Below are 17,728 nucleotides of genomic sequence, written 5' to 3'. Positions count from 1 at the left end.
ACCCTTTTGCAGTCAACATTGGTCAAACAGTACGCTCTGCCTCAATTTCTGTGCCCAAAAATGTGGCCTACCCAAATAAAGATATCCCTCTCAAAAGTGCAATCAAACAGGTCAACACTGCTGATCAACGCTTCATGCAACTTTGGTCAACATTGGTCAAACAATAGGGTCTGCCTCGATTTCTCTGCCCAGAAATGCAGTCTCCCAAACAAAGATATCCCTTACAAAAACGCAGACAAATAGGTCAACGTTACTGGGTTCTTTGCCAAGAAAATTTCACTTTGAATGATAAGCAGGGTTCTTTGCCAAGAAAATTTCACTTTGGCTATCACAGTCTATCCTTATAGCTCCCTGTACTAATCCCATACTTGAACACAATCTCTGCAACCAAACTGCTTCCTTGCTTGCATGAGTGGTTGCCATGTATTATGCCTCTATAGTTGATAGTAACACTATATATTATTTCTTACTCATCCAACTGACTGCACCTCCAAATAGCTTAAACACATACCCACTTGTATATCTTCTCTTATCCAGATCTCCAGCCCAGTCTGCATCAACAAAGCTATGAATATCCAACACTTTGTCCAATCCTGGTCTTCCTTGATAGCACAAACCATAATCACTAGTGCCACACAAATACCTAAAAACCTGCTTCACTGTTGTCCAGTGCTCCTTTCCTAGCTTTGACATAAACTTGCTCAATACTCCCAATGCATGTGCAATGTCTGGTCTAGTACAGACCATTGCATACATCAGGCTACCGACTGCACTTGCATATGGAACACGGGACATGTCCTCTTCCTCTTCTTGTGTCTTGGGACGAGAGATTCCTCTTTGCCCGATATCTTTTAATTTCCATGCCCAAAATATAGTTTGCAGCACCAAGATCTTTCATGTCGAATTTGGAGGACAATTGGGTCTTCAAATCCTAGATAATTTCTTTGTCATTTACAACCAGCAACATATCATCCACATACAAGACCAGATAAATAACACGGTCACCAATTAATTTAAAATACACACAGTGATCTGCTTTACTTCTGGTGAAGCCAAGTCCCCATATAAATGTATCAAATTTCTGATACAACATCCTTGGTGACTATTTTAACCCATACAGAGACTTCTTTAACTTGCATACCAGCTCTTTCTTACCCTTCACCGCAAAACCTTCAGGTTGCTTCATGTAGATCTCTTCTTCCAGATCCCCGTGAAGAAATGTTGTCTTCACATCCATCTGTTCTACCTCAAAATCAAAAGTAGCGGCAATAGATAAAAGTAATCTAATAGAAGCTACCTTGGAAATAGGAGAAAAAATATCACCAAAATAAATTCTCGGCACCTGGGAATAACCTTTTGCTACCAACCGAGTTTTGTATTTATCCACCTTTCCTTCTGCATTTGTCTTCTTCTTGAATACCTATTTACTGCCAATGGGTTTCCTTCCAGCTGCAACTCCACCAGATCCCGAGCCTCATTTTTGTGCAAAGATGCCATTTCATCAATCATGGCCTCTTTCCAGAGTTTTCCATCCTCTGAATCTACTACTTCCTTCATAGTTATGGGATCATCATCAGTAATAGATAAAGCAAAATTTGAACAGAAATAAAATGGACTATACCTTTATGGTTGCCTTCTTTCTCAAAATGATCTTCTCAAACCCGGATTTTGTGGCTCTTCATCTTTTGATTCCTCCTCTGCTGTAGAGTCTGATTCTTCCTCCTTTAGCTCAAACTCTATCTTCTCAGTTTCCTTTTATGGGACTTCATGTTTAATAACATCTTTCACCTCTCTGAACACCAAATCTCAGTTGTACACAACCTTCCTTGTTACTGGGTTCCAAAGCTTATAACCCTTTAAACCATCCTTATACTCAATAAAGATGAACTTTTCAGATTTACTATCCAACTTGGTTCTTTTCTCCTTTGGAACATGTACATATGCATCACATCCAAATAACCTCAAATGTGAAAGAGAGGGTTTCTTACCAGTCCATACCTCTTGTGGAGTTTTATCCTCCAACGCTGATGAAGGTGATCTGTTGACCAGGTAACATGTTGTCTCCACCGCCTCTGCCCAGAATTCTTGTCCTAACTTGACACCACTGAGCATGCTTCTTGCCCTTTCCATCAATGTCTTGTTCAGTCTTTCTGCAACTCCATTTTTCTCAGGTGCATATGGAGTAGTCTTCTGCCATGCTATACCACACTTCTTATAGAATTCTTCAAATTTCTTACTGCAAAACTCTCCACTGTTGTCTGTCCTCAACACCTTTATCTTCTTCTTTGTCTGGTTTTCCACTAGAGCCTTAAATTATTTAAACCTATCAAAGACTTTAGATTTCTTCTTAAGGAAATATATCCATGTATTCATTGAGAAGTCATCGATAAATGATACATAGTACACAGACTTACCCAGTGATGGAACCTTCACAGGTCCAAACACATCACTATGCACAAGCTCTAATATCTGTTTCGCCCTCTTACCAGTAGAGGGGAAACTTACCCAATTCTACTTCCCATATACACAATTTTCACAGAAATCAAAATCCAGAGAGCTATTACCCATACCTTTACCATGAAGTATTCGAAGGCCCTTCTCTCCAATATATCCAAGCCTTTGATGCCACAACATGGTCTTATCTCCAAAGACCACTAGATTTTCTGCTCCACTTTCAAGAACCACAGAACTGTTACACCCATCAACAACAGTGTTGCCTTGCAGCTTGTACAGAGTTCCAATCCGAACTCCCCCATCAATACCAATGCTCCTCGAACCATCTTGCAGGTATCATTCTCGAACACTATTTTTACACCTGCATCATCCATCTTACTTATGGAAATCAGATTTCTGGCCAATGCAAGAATATGCAGAACACCTGGAAGTGTTCTCACCCTTCCACCTTGCAACTTCAACTTTACTTTTCCGTGACCAATGATTCTAGCCTTCCTATCATCCCCTAAGAAGAAATCACCACCATTGTATTTCTCATACTCGCATAACCACTCTCTATGGGGAGTGAAGTGAAAGGATGCACCTGAGTCAATCAACCATGCCTCATGATCTACATGTGTACTTGAAGAAGCCAAGTACACATCCCCACCTTCATCTGAGGTGGTTTTCACCTCTGCAGAAGGAGCATCATCAGATCCCTTTCCTTTGTCGGGAGTTTTAGATTTACAGTCCCTTTTTTAGTGCCCTTCCTTTCTGCATTTCCAGCAAACCACCTTTACAGGTTTTCCTGGAGATTTAGATCTCCCTCTAGATTTAGATCTCCCACTCAATGAATTATTTTTGTTTCTGTTCTCGGACTGTCCTCGTACAGACAAGGCATCACCATTCTGGCTCTCCATATTTTTCCATCTCATCTCCTCCGTCAGCAAGGATGAGACTATTTCATCAAACTGCAAGGAAGTTGCATTACTATCTATTGCAATAACCATACTATCCCACGAATCTGGTAGAGAACACAACAAACTAATGCACTTATCTTCATCTGAAATTTTAATATCAACAGACAATAATTGACTTACCACAGTATTAAATGCATTCATATGCTCTTTCACCGAGTCTCCATATTTCATCCTTAGGTTATACATCGTTTTCCATAGGAACAGTTTATTCACCAGAGACTTAGATTGGCACAAAGTCCCTAACTTGTCCCACAAAGCCTTCGTTGTAGCTTCCCCTGATACATTCAACAATACTGAATCTGAGACACACAATCGTGTTATGCTCTTTTCCTTTCGATCCAACTTCTTCCATTCTCAATCGGACACTCTCTTTTGTTTAGTACGTGGATCTACCGCGGTCCACTGATCTTTATCCACCAACAGATCCTCCATCATAAGTTTCCATGACTCAAAGCTCTGACCATTTAATTTCTTGATCTCTATCTTTCCACTACTCGCCATCTTCTTTCACCACCAGAATCGATCCCGCAGATCTCCCATCGAACAGGGTCTACCACAGGCCCAAGCGAAACCCCTCAGCAAAAAAGGCGTCCCCTTGAAGCCAAAATAGCTCTGATATGAAATGTAGGTTTTAAACCCATACAGAAATTACCTGAATGCGAATTCTAAAACACAGAAAATAAACAATGTCAGAGCATGACACATAAAACACATATACATAGATATTTTCCCCTGGATCCCAAAACCGGGACTACCAGATTGATTTTTCATTATGTTCCTTTCAATGTTACTATACATATTTATACATGCCGAAGCATCCAATACCATTGACCGAAAACAATCGCGTCCAAAACCATGGACCGAAAACCATCACTTCCAAAACCATGTGCGAAAATCATGCACAAAACCATAGGTAGGTCCGCGCAACCTAATATAGGGTCCAAAAAAAAAATTCCTCGGGGCGCTGCCCCGAACCCCATAGAGGGGGGCTACCCGTCCCCCTCAAACCCCCCTGTGACCCCCCCGTTGTGCAATCGGTGCAACAAAGGGGAGGCTCCACCCCTCGGTTAACTACGTCGACTAGTCGTGGAAAGAATATAACACAACCCAACACTCTAGTCAAAACCCTTCCTGCAACTTTGGTCAACGCAAGAATAGAAAAGAACTATCCTTCTTTGCACGTGTGGAGACTTGCCTCCAAAATTCGTACCCAATCATGAAAGGAGAGAGATATATGTGAGTGAAGTGAAGTTTCTAAATGAGGAGAAGGCTCCTTATATTTATTTGCAACGTTTTGGGCTTGAGGGTCTAAATTAGATAATTTGAGGACCTTAAAAATTTGTCTATAAACAAAATAAACTCATAATTCCATTTGTACATGTCAGAATGAGATGATATTTAGATCAATCCTACACCTATTGGAGAGAGGAATCCAATAAAAATACCAGCTTCATCATATGATTTGTCCAAGGTGGAGTTTGGCCCTTGTTTCCAAATTTAACACTCCCTCTCAACTAGGAAGAACTCCACCTGCCAAACCATCTGACAATCAGTACCATCCATGCTCTGCTCTGCTTTGCTCTACTCTACTAAACCATGAAGAAATAATGAAGAATAAATGATTGAGAATGTGTCATACCATTCTCCACTAAATTGAAGTCAGTCTCCAATAATCGAGAGTGTATCATACTACTCTCCATTGACCTGAAGTCAGTTTCCATTGATCCCATATCAATATCAAACATCCTAGCATAGGGAGTACAGTATTACACGATGCGTCCATCAGTAGTACTATGGTCCCTATCCTCATTTCCCTACTCATTGGCTAGATGAGAGGTACTTCCCATGAGTCCCAGACTGCATTGGTAGGATGTGCCGGCAGGAGAAGGTGAACCACTCATCTTGCTCATATGCCATAGGAGAAGGTGAACCACTCACCCTGTACATCGCACACCACTAGGGGAAGGTGAACCACTCACCCTATGGTCACTCATCACTTCAAGAAGTACCCCTAGCACCTTGTAGCTCTTAGAGCTCAACATCCATCTCATACGGGACCCTCATAAGAAGGTCTCTCCATGACTCCAAGTCTTTCACAGAAGGTTAATAATTTGACCTTCCCTAGGGATTCGTAAGAATATACGCGACCTGATCATTAGTTCCAATATGACATATCCTTATGGCTCCCTATTGTACCATATCCTAGATAAAGTGGTACCTGATATCAATATGCTTGGAGCAGTCATGAAACACGGGATTCTCAGAAAGAAAAATCCCACTTTGGTTGTCGCAATATATCATGGTGGTATCCAACACATGTCTAAACATCTCACTAAAGAGCTTCCTCAACCAAACAACTTCACAGGAGGCCATACTAGCAGCAATGTATTCAGCCTCAGTGGTTCTCAAAGAAATCAACTTCTACTTCCTTCTCATCCAGGATATTGAAGAAAAACCTAGAGAGAAGCAACATCCAAATGTGATTTTACGATCCACCACACTCCTATCCCAGTCAGCGTTAGAATAGCCATAGAGCCTCACATTCTCAGCATTGTATCTCAATCCATAGGTGATTGTGCCCCAGATATATCTCAAGAGATTCTCGGCAGTAATCCAGTGTATGTGATGAGGCTCAACCATAAATTGACTCAATGTATTCACTACAAATCATATGTCTATATGGGAGTTCACCAAGAACATCAGGGTCCCCATGAGTTGATGATACTCATAAGGATTTCCCAAATCAGGCCCAGCAGCACTTTCGCATAACTTATTGAAGTTAAGTTCCATCGGAGTAGTCACGGACTTGCGGTCCACCATCCCAAATCTTTCAAGTAGATTCACAATGTATTTTCCTTGAAAAAGGAAAATCTCACCTAGGTTTTTCCAAACCTCCAATCCTAGGAAATAATGCATCTGTCCTAGGTCCTTCATTTCAAACTCGAAAGCCAACTCCCTCTTACATTGATGAATAAGAGGGTTTTCACCTTTCAGAAAGATATCGTCCACGTAAAGCACCAAGATGAAATGTATGTCATTTTCAACCTTAAAGTAAAGGTTCATATCAGCTTCACTTCTTGTAAATCCCATCTCCATCAGATAGTTGTCGAATCTCTCATACCAAGCTCAAGGAGCTTGCTTCAACCCATAGAGGGCTTTCTTTAACTTGCATACATGTGTGGCGATCTTGAACTTCGAACCCCTCAGGTTGTTATACATAGACTTCCTCCTTAAGAGAACCATGCAAGAAGGCAGTCTTGACATCCATCTGGTGTAGATTCCATCCTTGCAAGGTATTAAGGGCTATAATCGAACGGATGGTGGTGTAGCGGGAAACTGGTGCAAATATATCATCATAGTCTACACCTTCCTTTTGAAAGAAGCCTCGAGTAACAAATTTAGCCTTGAACTTTTCAGCACTTCTATCAGCTTCGTGCTTGATCTTGTAGAGCCATTTCGAGGTGACAATATATTGTCCTTGGGTCTAGGGACCACATCCCAGAAAGAATTATTCATAATCGACTCATACTATTCATTCATAGCATCCTTCTAAACTTGGTGCTTCACAACTTTGAGTCTGCAAGGCTCAAATTGAACAATGGTGCTCATTTCAGTTAAGTACCCTTGGTACCTATTCAGCTTCTTACTTCCACAAAATATCCCCATAGGTACAACATGTCTCTCAGCATATTCAAGAGTTTCCCTAAGCCATGAGGGTCTCCTTTTTGACGAGGAGGGCTCATGAGGGGGTGGATCAATGGGATCCATTGGTCCTTCAGCATTGGGAATCGTATCATCCTCCGATTCTCCCTACTTTCCTAAATTTTCTTCTTTGTCCTTCCTTGGAATAGGAAGGTTACTAATCTTCCCAAGGGCAGCATCCTCATCGAAGGTGACATCATGACTTATCTCCACTTCTCTTTTACCAGGCACATATATTCTATATGCCTTAGAAGTTTCACTGTAGCCCACAAATGTTTCTTTCTTCCCAAAATCATCCAATTTGCTTCTCTTTTCTTTCGGCACATGAAAATATACGAGACTACCAAAAATTATAAGTCGAGAAGAATCAAGTTTCTTACCAGTGAAAACTTCTTCGGGAGTTTGGATTCCAACGCTTGATGAGGGCATCTATTTTGAATGTACACGGAAATGTTGGAAGCTTCAGCCCATAAGAACTTCAGAAGGCATTGATCATGAAGCATGGCACGAGTGGCTTCTATGATAGAATGGTTTTTCCTTTCAACAACACCATTTTTCTTAGGAGTATATGCAGTAGTAGTCTCCCTCTTAATGTCGGCTTCTCTACAACAGTTATTGAACTCATTTGATTCATATTCGATTCCATTATCGGTCCTCAATATTTTGATCTTCTTCCCAGTTTGATTTTCGACCAAAGCTTTGAAACAATGGATCCATGAGAATACTTCATCCTTCTTCTTCAAGAAATATATCCAAGTTTTGCAAGAGAAATCATCCATGAAGATAGCATAATATAAATATCCTCCCAAAGAGTTCATGGGCATCATACTAGATAGATCAGAATGAATTAATTTCAATATGTTGGTTGTCTTGCTATCACTGGAGGAGAATTGTCCCCTTGTATTCTTTCCTTCGGAACACCCCTTACAAACACCTTCATGTCCTACTTTAAAATCAGGCATACCTTTCACCATCTTCCTCACATCGGGTAGAGCATTATAATGTGGATGAGCAAACCTCCGGTGCCATAATTCGGATTGAATTGATGTGTCGCAAGACATAGATCCCAATGGAATTCCTCCAACTTGATATAGGCTATCAACCCTAAATCCAGTGTAAATTCATCTTTGAAATTTTTATTCCACACATGTACCTTCCAATCGATGAATGCCACCTTTAATACTTTGTCCTCCATTGCCAAGATAGATACCAGGTTCTTCTTTAGATCGGGTACATATAGTACTTCTTGTAGATCAATGGTGTTACCTTGATTCAGTTGAAGAGTAACATTCCCAACTCCCTTTACGGGATAGGTGGCATTGTCTCCAAGGATAATTTCCAAATGTGTATCATTTTCAATCAGATTTGAAAGATCTTCCTTGTACTCAACGAAGTGCCTTGAGGCACCACTATCAATCAATCAATTTCCCAAGGTGTCCAGAGGAGAGGTAGTAGAGAGTGTAGAACTTTTCTACAAATCAGATAGCTCTGATACCATGTAGAAATTCCCACCTGTAGATCACCTGATAATGCAATATACTAAAGCAAAATACTTGATCTACTTCTACAACCAATTTAGCAGAAGCTTAATCGAACATGAGCAACATCAATAAGAACACATATAACTAATAAGAAGGAATCAATCACACATAACATAGAAGATATAACCCGGGGAAAGCCTTAGCCTAAAACCCCACTCTATGTATTATCATACATAGGATTTATACAAAGCCTTAGCTCTCACACAGCTAGCCAACTCTTAGTACAATCCTCATAGATGAAGGTGGAAATACATCAGGATTACACAAAGCCTTAGCTCTCACAGCTAGCCAGCTCTCAGTGAAATCCTCCTGGATGCTCACAGGAAATCAAGACTTCTCCTAAGCCTTCTCCTCTGCCCAACAAGCCTACTATTTCCTTGCGCAGTTTTTCCTGGGTGATCCTCCTGTTACCAAGTGTAACACTGATCTCACACCCTGTAAAACTGCACAATCCTCAAGGAACCTTGATCCTTCTGCTTGGATGATTTTCCTTTATAGGAAAAATACATCCAACTGATAGTACACTGTCCCTCCTCTGATCTCAACTGGATCTTTCTCTGAACTGACATGCATGAGTTATTTATGAGAGAATATTTAGTTATTTGAAGTGTAGCAGTTACATGCATGCAAGCATTAACTAACTGAACTCATTAATTTAAACAAACTGTTTAAATCAAATATCACTGGACTTGACTTAGTTAATTGAGCCAACTAATTACTACTCAAATTAGAACTCATCCTTATCTCTTTAACTGAAGGATAAATTCCTCAATTAATAGAGAAACTATTGCATGTCCTCACATAGACTTCATGTTTGTTTTTTCACAACTAATTAACTCATGGTAAATTAATTAATTTATTTTCAAATAGCTGTTAAGTTCAAATTCGAATTTTACTTCCTATGTTTAGTCTAGGCACTGACTAAAATATGAATCCATCCTGAACTGCTAAAAATAGCAATTTTATTTTTAGCACTTCCATTTTTCATTCCATGTTGCTCAATCCAGCACTAGTACCCAAACTGTTATTTATAGCTGTGCTATTTTTATCACTTCTATTTTTATCATTTCTTGTTGCTATTTTAAACACTCCCTCTCAACAAGAAAGGCATTCAACTCGAACCCAAACCTGTACCTTTGGAATGTTCTACATGCAACACTTCTACCAAGTGTGGTTGCTCCAGCAACTCTCGGAACAAAAACCTCCCCACTGACCTCTCTGTTGGGCTAGAAACATACTCTGATGTTGAAGCTCTACCTATTGCTGAAAAGTGCTCCCTCTCTAACCTCTGAGCTACTACAACACTCCATGCATCTCGCACCGTTGCACACCTCTCTGTGCCATCCTACATTGGTGCAACACTCCTATGCCTCTCGCATTGTTGCAGCCTGCTAGCTTTACACAATCTTGGGACTCCTATGTTGTAGCTCTACTTACCGCTCCATCCGCATCTATCTCTACACAATCAGTTAGTAATGCTACTCCTCATGGGGGCTCCTGTAGCAAAGTCGAATCAAAGAGGTTAGGTACCTCAAGGATCATGCCCCTCCTCCTTGGGACGATCACTCCACATCGCCCCGCCTCCTACCTGGAGGTATGGCTGCATATGATCCCTCTACCCACCTGGCTCGAAGTTTCCCCCTACTGGAGGTCTCTGCATGAGTATATATCTCTACTCGATCTCCTCTCAGCTTCTTTAGTTGTGGCTGCTCCACAACTTCTTGAAACTACTTCACCAATCATGGCTTCTCCACAATCGTCTGAGACTTCTTCTGGCATTGCATGTTGAGAGGTAGTGTATGCTCCCTCTCAACCACCATGTCTCCAACAATTTCCTTGCTCCTCAAGGCTTTGCACGCATATTGAACCTCAAGTGCATATAGGTTCTTGGCTAGCATACCAATTTGTTTCATCTTTCCCGCCGTCACGAAATTTTCTAGAAAAATATCTGATTTTAAATCAACGATATCTCCCTCATCTGAACTCTGATTCAGCCGATTTTTTTTTTTATTTTAAGTATTTTTCCGCAAGGAATCCAAATCTGCTATTTGTTTCTAAAAATTTTGTACATAAATTTTCAGATCTGCTCTACCAACTCTCGGCTCAAAACTCAAAACTTTTAAATCTCCTCTCAGTATATTGTTCTCTCCTTTGACCACCTTTGCTCCGATACCATGTATAATTTTTCTACAAATCAGATAGCTCTGATACCATGTAGAAATTCCCACCTGTAGATCACTTGATAATGCAATATACTAAAGCAAAATACTTGATCTACTTCTACAACCAATTTAGCGGAAGCTTAATCGAACATGAGCAACATCAATAAGAACACATATAACTGATAAGAAGGAATCAATCACACATAACACATAAGATATAACCCGGGGAAAGCCTCAGCCTAAAACCCCACTCTATGTATTATCATACATAGGATTTATACAAAGCCTTAGCTCTCACACAGCTAGCCAGCTCTCAATACAATCCTCACAGATGAAGGTGGAAATACATCAGGATTACACAAAGCCTTAGCTCTCACAGCTAGCCAGCTCTCAGTGCAATCCTCCTAGATGCTCACAAGAAATCAAGACTTCTCTTAAGCCTTCTCCTCTGCCCTCCAAGCCTCATATTTCCTTGCGCAATTTTTCATGGGTGATCCTCCTATTACCAAGTGTAACACTGATCTCACACCCTGTAAAACTGCACAATCCTCAAGGAACCTTGATCCTTCCGCTTGGATGATTTTCCTTTATAGTAAAAATCCATCCAACTGATAGTACATTGTCCCTCCTCTGATCTCAATTGTGTCTTTCTCTGAACTGACATGCATGAGTTATTTATGAGAGAATATTTAGTTATCTGAAGTGTAGCAGTTACATGCATGCAAGCATTAACTAACTAAACTCACATTAATTTAAACAAACTATTTAAATCAAATATAACTGGACTTGACTCAGTCAACTGAGCCAACTAATTACTACTCAAATTAGAACTCATCCTTATCTCTTTAACTAAAGGATAAATTCCTCAATTAATAGAGAAATTGTTGCATGTCCTCACATAGACTCCATGTTTGATTTTTCACAACTAATTAACTCATGGTGAGTTAATTAATTTATTTTCAAACAGCTATTAAGTTCAAATTCGAATTTTACTTCCTATGTTTAGTCCAGGGACTGACTAAAATAGGAATCCATCCTGAACTGCTAAAAATAGCAATTCTATTTTTAGCACTTCCATTTTTCATTCCCTATTGCTCAATCTAGCACTGGTACCCAAACTTCTACTTATAGCAGTGCTATTGTTAGCACTTCTATTTTTAGCATTTCTTGCTGCTATTTTCAAGAGAGAGGGCATATATAAGATAAAATTATTTTTTCTTGTTATCAACAACATTAGATTCATCATGCCTGGAGTTTCTTGATCTTTTGGGAGGGCAACCATTTCCATGTTGAGTAGTGGGACCATTCCTTTTTCCTCTGTTGTTGAATTTGCCATTCCTTTTATTGTTGTTGCCCCTGAAATTGTTGTTGTTGTGGTTTTCATCATCATGAGGTGTATCCCTTCTATTAGGACACCCCATAGCATAGTATCCAAACTTGTTTCAAATGAAGCATCTTCCCTTCCTTCCATTCTTGAAACCCGGTCTCCCTTGGCATTGCTTCTTTGAACCTACATTGATCTTCTTTTTAGGATGAGAAGAGAATGCAATAGGTTCATTCCTATTTGAAGGCATATCTAGTTCCATCATCCTCATTTCTTCTTGAGAACAACTATTCAACAATTCTTCAAAACCTAGAATCTTGTCATTGTTAAGAATAGTAGTATTGAACACGTGTCATTCATGAGGGATTCCTCCAATGGAAATGAGAGTAAGCTCCTTATCAGCGATAACTTCTCCAATCGAAAGAAGATCATTTTTTATCTCAGTAATCCTCATGAAGTATGATTAAATGTCTTCACCTCTTCCCTTCTTTATATCCTTCAACTTTTTTTTGAGAAAGAGAACTTGGTTTGCATTGCTAGCTTTGAACATGCCAACCAACCTGTCATATATCTCATTTGATGTGTTCAAATCAGAAACATGAGCAACTAAATTCTTATAAATAGAATCCCTTATGATCTTCTTTGCATTGACTTCAACCTTCTTGTACTTTGTCTTAGCAGCAACTGGTGCATTAGAATGAGGTTTCGAAATCTTTCCCTGCACATAGTCCATAACATCTTTCTCTTCTAAAGTCAAATCAAGAGACATCTTCCATGCATGATAATAAGACTTATCATGAAGCTTGTCATCAGACTTGAAGTAGGATGTGGAGGTCATTGAATCTTGTCCTTGATCAAAGGATCTCAATGATTTCTCTTCTTAGTGATTACTCTTTTCACTCTTTCTTGGGCTTTGTCTTCACCTCAGCTCTGATACCATGTTAAATTTTAGATAACAATGGTATTTTCTATGCTTGAGAGAAATTTACTTCAATTTTCTTATTAGCCCAATATCAATTTCCAGATTAGAAATCACATCAACATGATATTAAAATGCAGATAGAACATAAACAATAACAGTAGAAGAAAATCCAAGACAAGAGGACACAAGATATGGCACATGCCAGGGACAAACCCCAATGGGGGGAACCCTTTGATCAATTCTTCTTATTATTCTTCAAAAGTTCAACAGAGAGAAAGAGTACAATATGAAATATTCACTTGCTCAATTAAAGTGAAATATGACCAGGAAAACAACAACCATAGAAAGCCCTAACCAGAAAGTCAACATTGGTCAACAGGATATATTTTGACCTCCAAAACAGCTCGGTCAAACTTGGTCAACTCGGCCTCCAACAGCAAATCAAATCAGCCCAAAAATAGTCTGAAAATATTCAGTCAAACCTGGTCAACAAAAGTCAACGTTGGTTAAACAGTACGGTCTACCTTGATTTGAGTGCCCAGAAATGCGGCCTGCCAAAACAAAGATATCCCTCAAAAAAACACAGTCAAACAAGTCCATGTTGTTGGTCAACTCTAGTCAAAACCCTTCTTGAAACTTCGGTCAACATTGGTCAAACAGTATTGTCTGCCTCCATTTTTGTGCCCATAAATGTGGCCTGCCCAAACAGAGATATCCCTCACAAAAATGCAGTCAAACAGGTCAATGTTGCTGGTCAACGCTAGTCAAAACTCTTCCTGCAACTTCAGTCAACATTGGTCAAACATTATATTTTGCCTTGATTTTTGTGCCCAGAAATGTGGCTTGCCCAAATAAAGATATCCCTCACAAAAACGTAGTCCAACAGGTCAACTATGTTGGTCAACGTTGGTCAAAACCCTTCCTGCAACTTCGATCAACATTAGTCAATGCAAGAACAAAAAAGAATTGTCCTTCCTCGCACATGTCAAGAGTTGCCTCAGAAATTCGTACCCAATCATGAAAGGAGAGAGAGATATGTGAGTGAAGTGAAGTGTCTAAATGAGGAGGAGGCTCCTTCTATTTATATGCAATGTTGTGGGCTTTAGGGTCTAAATTAGATGGCTAGCCAGCCTTGACAATTTGTCCATAAACAAAATAAATTCATAATTCCATTTGTACATGTCAAAATGAGATGATCTTTAGATCAACCCTACACCTCTTGGAGAGAGGAATCCAATAAAATATTAGTTGTATCATATGAGATGTCAAAGGCGGAGTTTGGCCCTAGTTTCCAAATTTAACAGATAGAAAATACACTAAAGGTCATAAATGTGTCAAGAAGAAATTATTTTACATAGATTGTGAAGAGGAGGAAGAAAACTTGAACAGGAAACATAAAAAGAAGCGGATATGCACCAAGAACCAACCCTAGAGAAAGAAGAAATGAATCTGATCATATCTTGTAGTGTATTGGAAGGAATTACCACTCTTTAAACTCTCAAGATAGAAGGACATATCAAGAAGAAAATTTAATAGGGTTTATTGATTTGGGCAATACCCATAATTTTATTCATTGTAAGATAGCTAAGGAATTGAATTACTTCCTATATCCAGCACTAAAGTGTCAAGTGATGATTGCAAATGGAGGAAATATAAATTTCTCTGGAAAGTACAATACTATCAAGCTAACCATGGGGGAATATGCATTGAATAGCCCAAATCTTTCCATTCCAATGAGTGGTGTTGATGTTGTACTAAGATTCCAATGGTTATAATATTTGGGTACGATAGCTTTTAATTTTCAAGAACTTTTCTTGAATTTTTTTTGGATGGAAAGGAAGTTAAATTAAGGGGTATCGTAGGGAAATGAGGAATTATAATTAGCTCTAATGGAATGACAAAGCTTCTAGAGAAATAATAACGGGGTGTAATTGCACAATTACGCTCACTAGAGATTCAAACATCGAAATCATCTATTTCTCCAGATCTCCAAAAGGTCTTGGACAATCATTCAAAGGTATTTGAGACTCCCAAAGGCCTCCCACCTATTCATTATCATGACCATGCTATTCATTTGATTCCAGGAAGCTTTCCTCCAAACATCAGGCCTTACAGATATCCCTATGCCCAGAAGAGTGAAAGTGAACGTATGGTTGCAAAAATGCTAGAGGTCAATATAATTTAGCCTAATTAGAGTTCCTTCTCTGCTCCAGTAGTATTGGTGTATAAGAAGGATGAATCATGGTGCATGTGTCTAGATTATAGGGAGCTCATTATTAAAGACAAATTTCCCATTCTTGTCATTGATGAATTATTGGATGAACTACATGGAGCAATTTACTTCACCAAGTTGGATCTTCGTTCAGGATATCATCAAATTATAATGAAGACTGAAGACATTCCAAAAACAACATTTAGAACTCATGAGGGTCATTATGAATTTTTTGTCATGCCTTTTGGCCTTACCAATGCACTTTCCACATTTCAAGGTTTGATGAATTCCATTTTCAAACTATTGTAGCGGCTAGTACCACCCTCCAAAATTTTGCCTATGCTTCATTTTGGAGCCTCCCTCCTAAATCACAACATCTCATCTCACACTGACCCAGGTTATTATGCTTTGATGGAGCTTTATCTTTTGCATTATGGCTTGTGTTTTCTTACTTTCTTTACTATCTAACCCACAAGCCAATCTCTTGACTTAGTTTCAACCCAGTTCAGGTTTGCCTTAGTGAACTGTGCAATCCTTGAGGGAAACCAGCCTTGCCCTCGGGAATTGTGCAGTCCAAGCTAAGAGTGAGCCTCCAGCTCCATAATTGTGCATATCCAATCGACAAACTATCTCCAGCTGGAAAACTATGCAGAGCATGACAGGCATCCCAGAGCCACTCAGCCCATAAATTGTGCAAAAGCTTCCTGCTCAGAAACTACACAGTACATGAGCCAGAGAGTTGCCCAGTCCTTCCAAAAATTGTGCAATCTTGCTGGGCAATGCATGGCAGGTCTCCCCCCCCCAGAAAAGAAAGAAAATTAAAGGGAAAAAACATCCCTAGGAAGTAGGGATTTATTATTAGTTTACCGAAGGTGGTACATTTCTATCCTTAGAAGTTTCTGCCAAGTGTCATTGTTGTCCTTGATCTCGGGCATGTGCATCACAAATTCCATTTTTTCTCAACTATATGTAATGCACACCTCTAGATATCATTTGTACATTTGATCATCAAGCTCTATCATTCCTGAGGAGACCAAGGAACCTTCAGAGCATTGTCGTCGTTGTTCGGGGTGAGTTTTGCTTTTATCACCTTATGTCGCTTTTTTTGTCACTTTTTTTTGTTCTGCTTATGAGAGAATTGTTTCAGTTGTTTCTATAAACGAGCGCTAGTGTTTCAACTTGTTTTATCTCTTAGAAGTTTTGTTTCAAGTTATATATTGCCTTTCCCAAGTGTCGCATGAGTTTTCCCATTTTTGCACCAACGATTGTCGTTGCAGCAACCTCCTTCACATGCTTCGTTTTCCTTCAGTTTAATCAATTGTTGCACTTGTTTCATATGTATACATCTAAAATTAGTCAGATATGCACTCATCCTCACATCATCCCTCAGACATGCTTACTTTCACACTCCCCATGGGCAAATATGGGCTCCCCTTGCCCGGATCTCACACCTCACTGCATGCACTGCGTAATTTGGGAGCTCATGGCCTATGCCTTGGCTTTTGGAATTATGCAGAGCCTGTCATGGGTTGGCTTCAACTACGCATTATGTATTTCCAAGAGCCAGTCTCCCATCCTGGCCACTAATACTGTGTAATTCACAGTCTCTCCCAGACCCTAGCCTAGACTGAACTGCACATTGCGCCCTTCCAGTCATCACGCTTCCACACTAACAGTTGGGACTATGCAGTGCAAAGTTCCCATAATCAGCTAGTCACCCCCATCAATCAAAATTGTGCAATCCCTCTCATCAAATGCCCTGATTGTTGCTTGATCATGTTGTGAATTTAGATTTGTAAGAGCTAATGTTTTCTTTCCATGAGTGTCCTTCTTTTCCCACAAGTACCACACTCGTGAAACACTTCCCTCCAGCAGTCAATATACCATGGCACCAAAGAGAGTTGCTTCAAGAAAGACCATTGAAAGTAGTACTAGGAAGGAGTTGAGTAAGCACTAGTTAACTTTCCAATATTTGTGGACACTCAACTTCTCATAGAAGAGATGTCAACACTAACATGGCAGTAAGTCCAGCAGAAGGAAGCAATCCAGTACAAGATTATGGAAAGAGGAAGTTGTTGACATAATAGTGGGAGAACAAAGCTACAGAGTGGAAGCGAATACCTATGGAGGTTTGCGGTCTTTAGGTTCAGATGTGATGAGGCAAAGATACTACTGAGATTTTACGGTTCATTCTATAAAATATGCTCCAGTGATGGACGTCAGATTGGCTAGTGTCGTCGAATGATATTAATGGAGACCTCCTAGCGTTGGAAGTACCTCCATCGTTAAGAGAGATTGTTGATATTTTTAGGTTGGGAGGTACTCCAAACCCTAGGCTCAAGGGTTATGGAGGATTGGAACACAAAAGTCTTTTGTGGGCTTGAAACCCAAGCTTGGCATTTTGTACCCATCGATGTTGGGGAAAAAACCATGGAGATAATTTCACATGTGA

The sequence above is a fragment of the Pinus tabuliformis genome, chromosome 5_2 (genome assembly GCF_031772625.1).
Source record: "Pinus tabuliformis cultivar Carrire ecotype Pingquan chromosome 5_2, CPIR1, whole genome shotgun sequence".
NCBI classification, from domain to species: Eukaryota; Viridiplantae; Streptophyta; class Pinopsida; order Pinales; family Pinaceae; genus Pinus; species Pinus tabuliformis.
Note: the sequence above shows the minus strand (reverse complement) of the source record.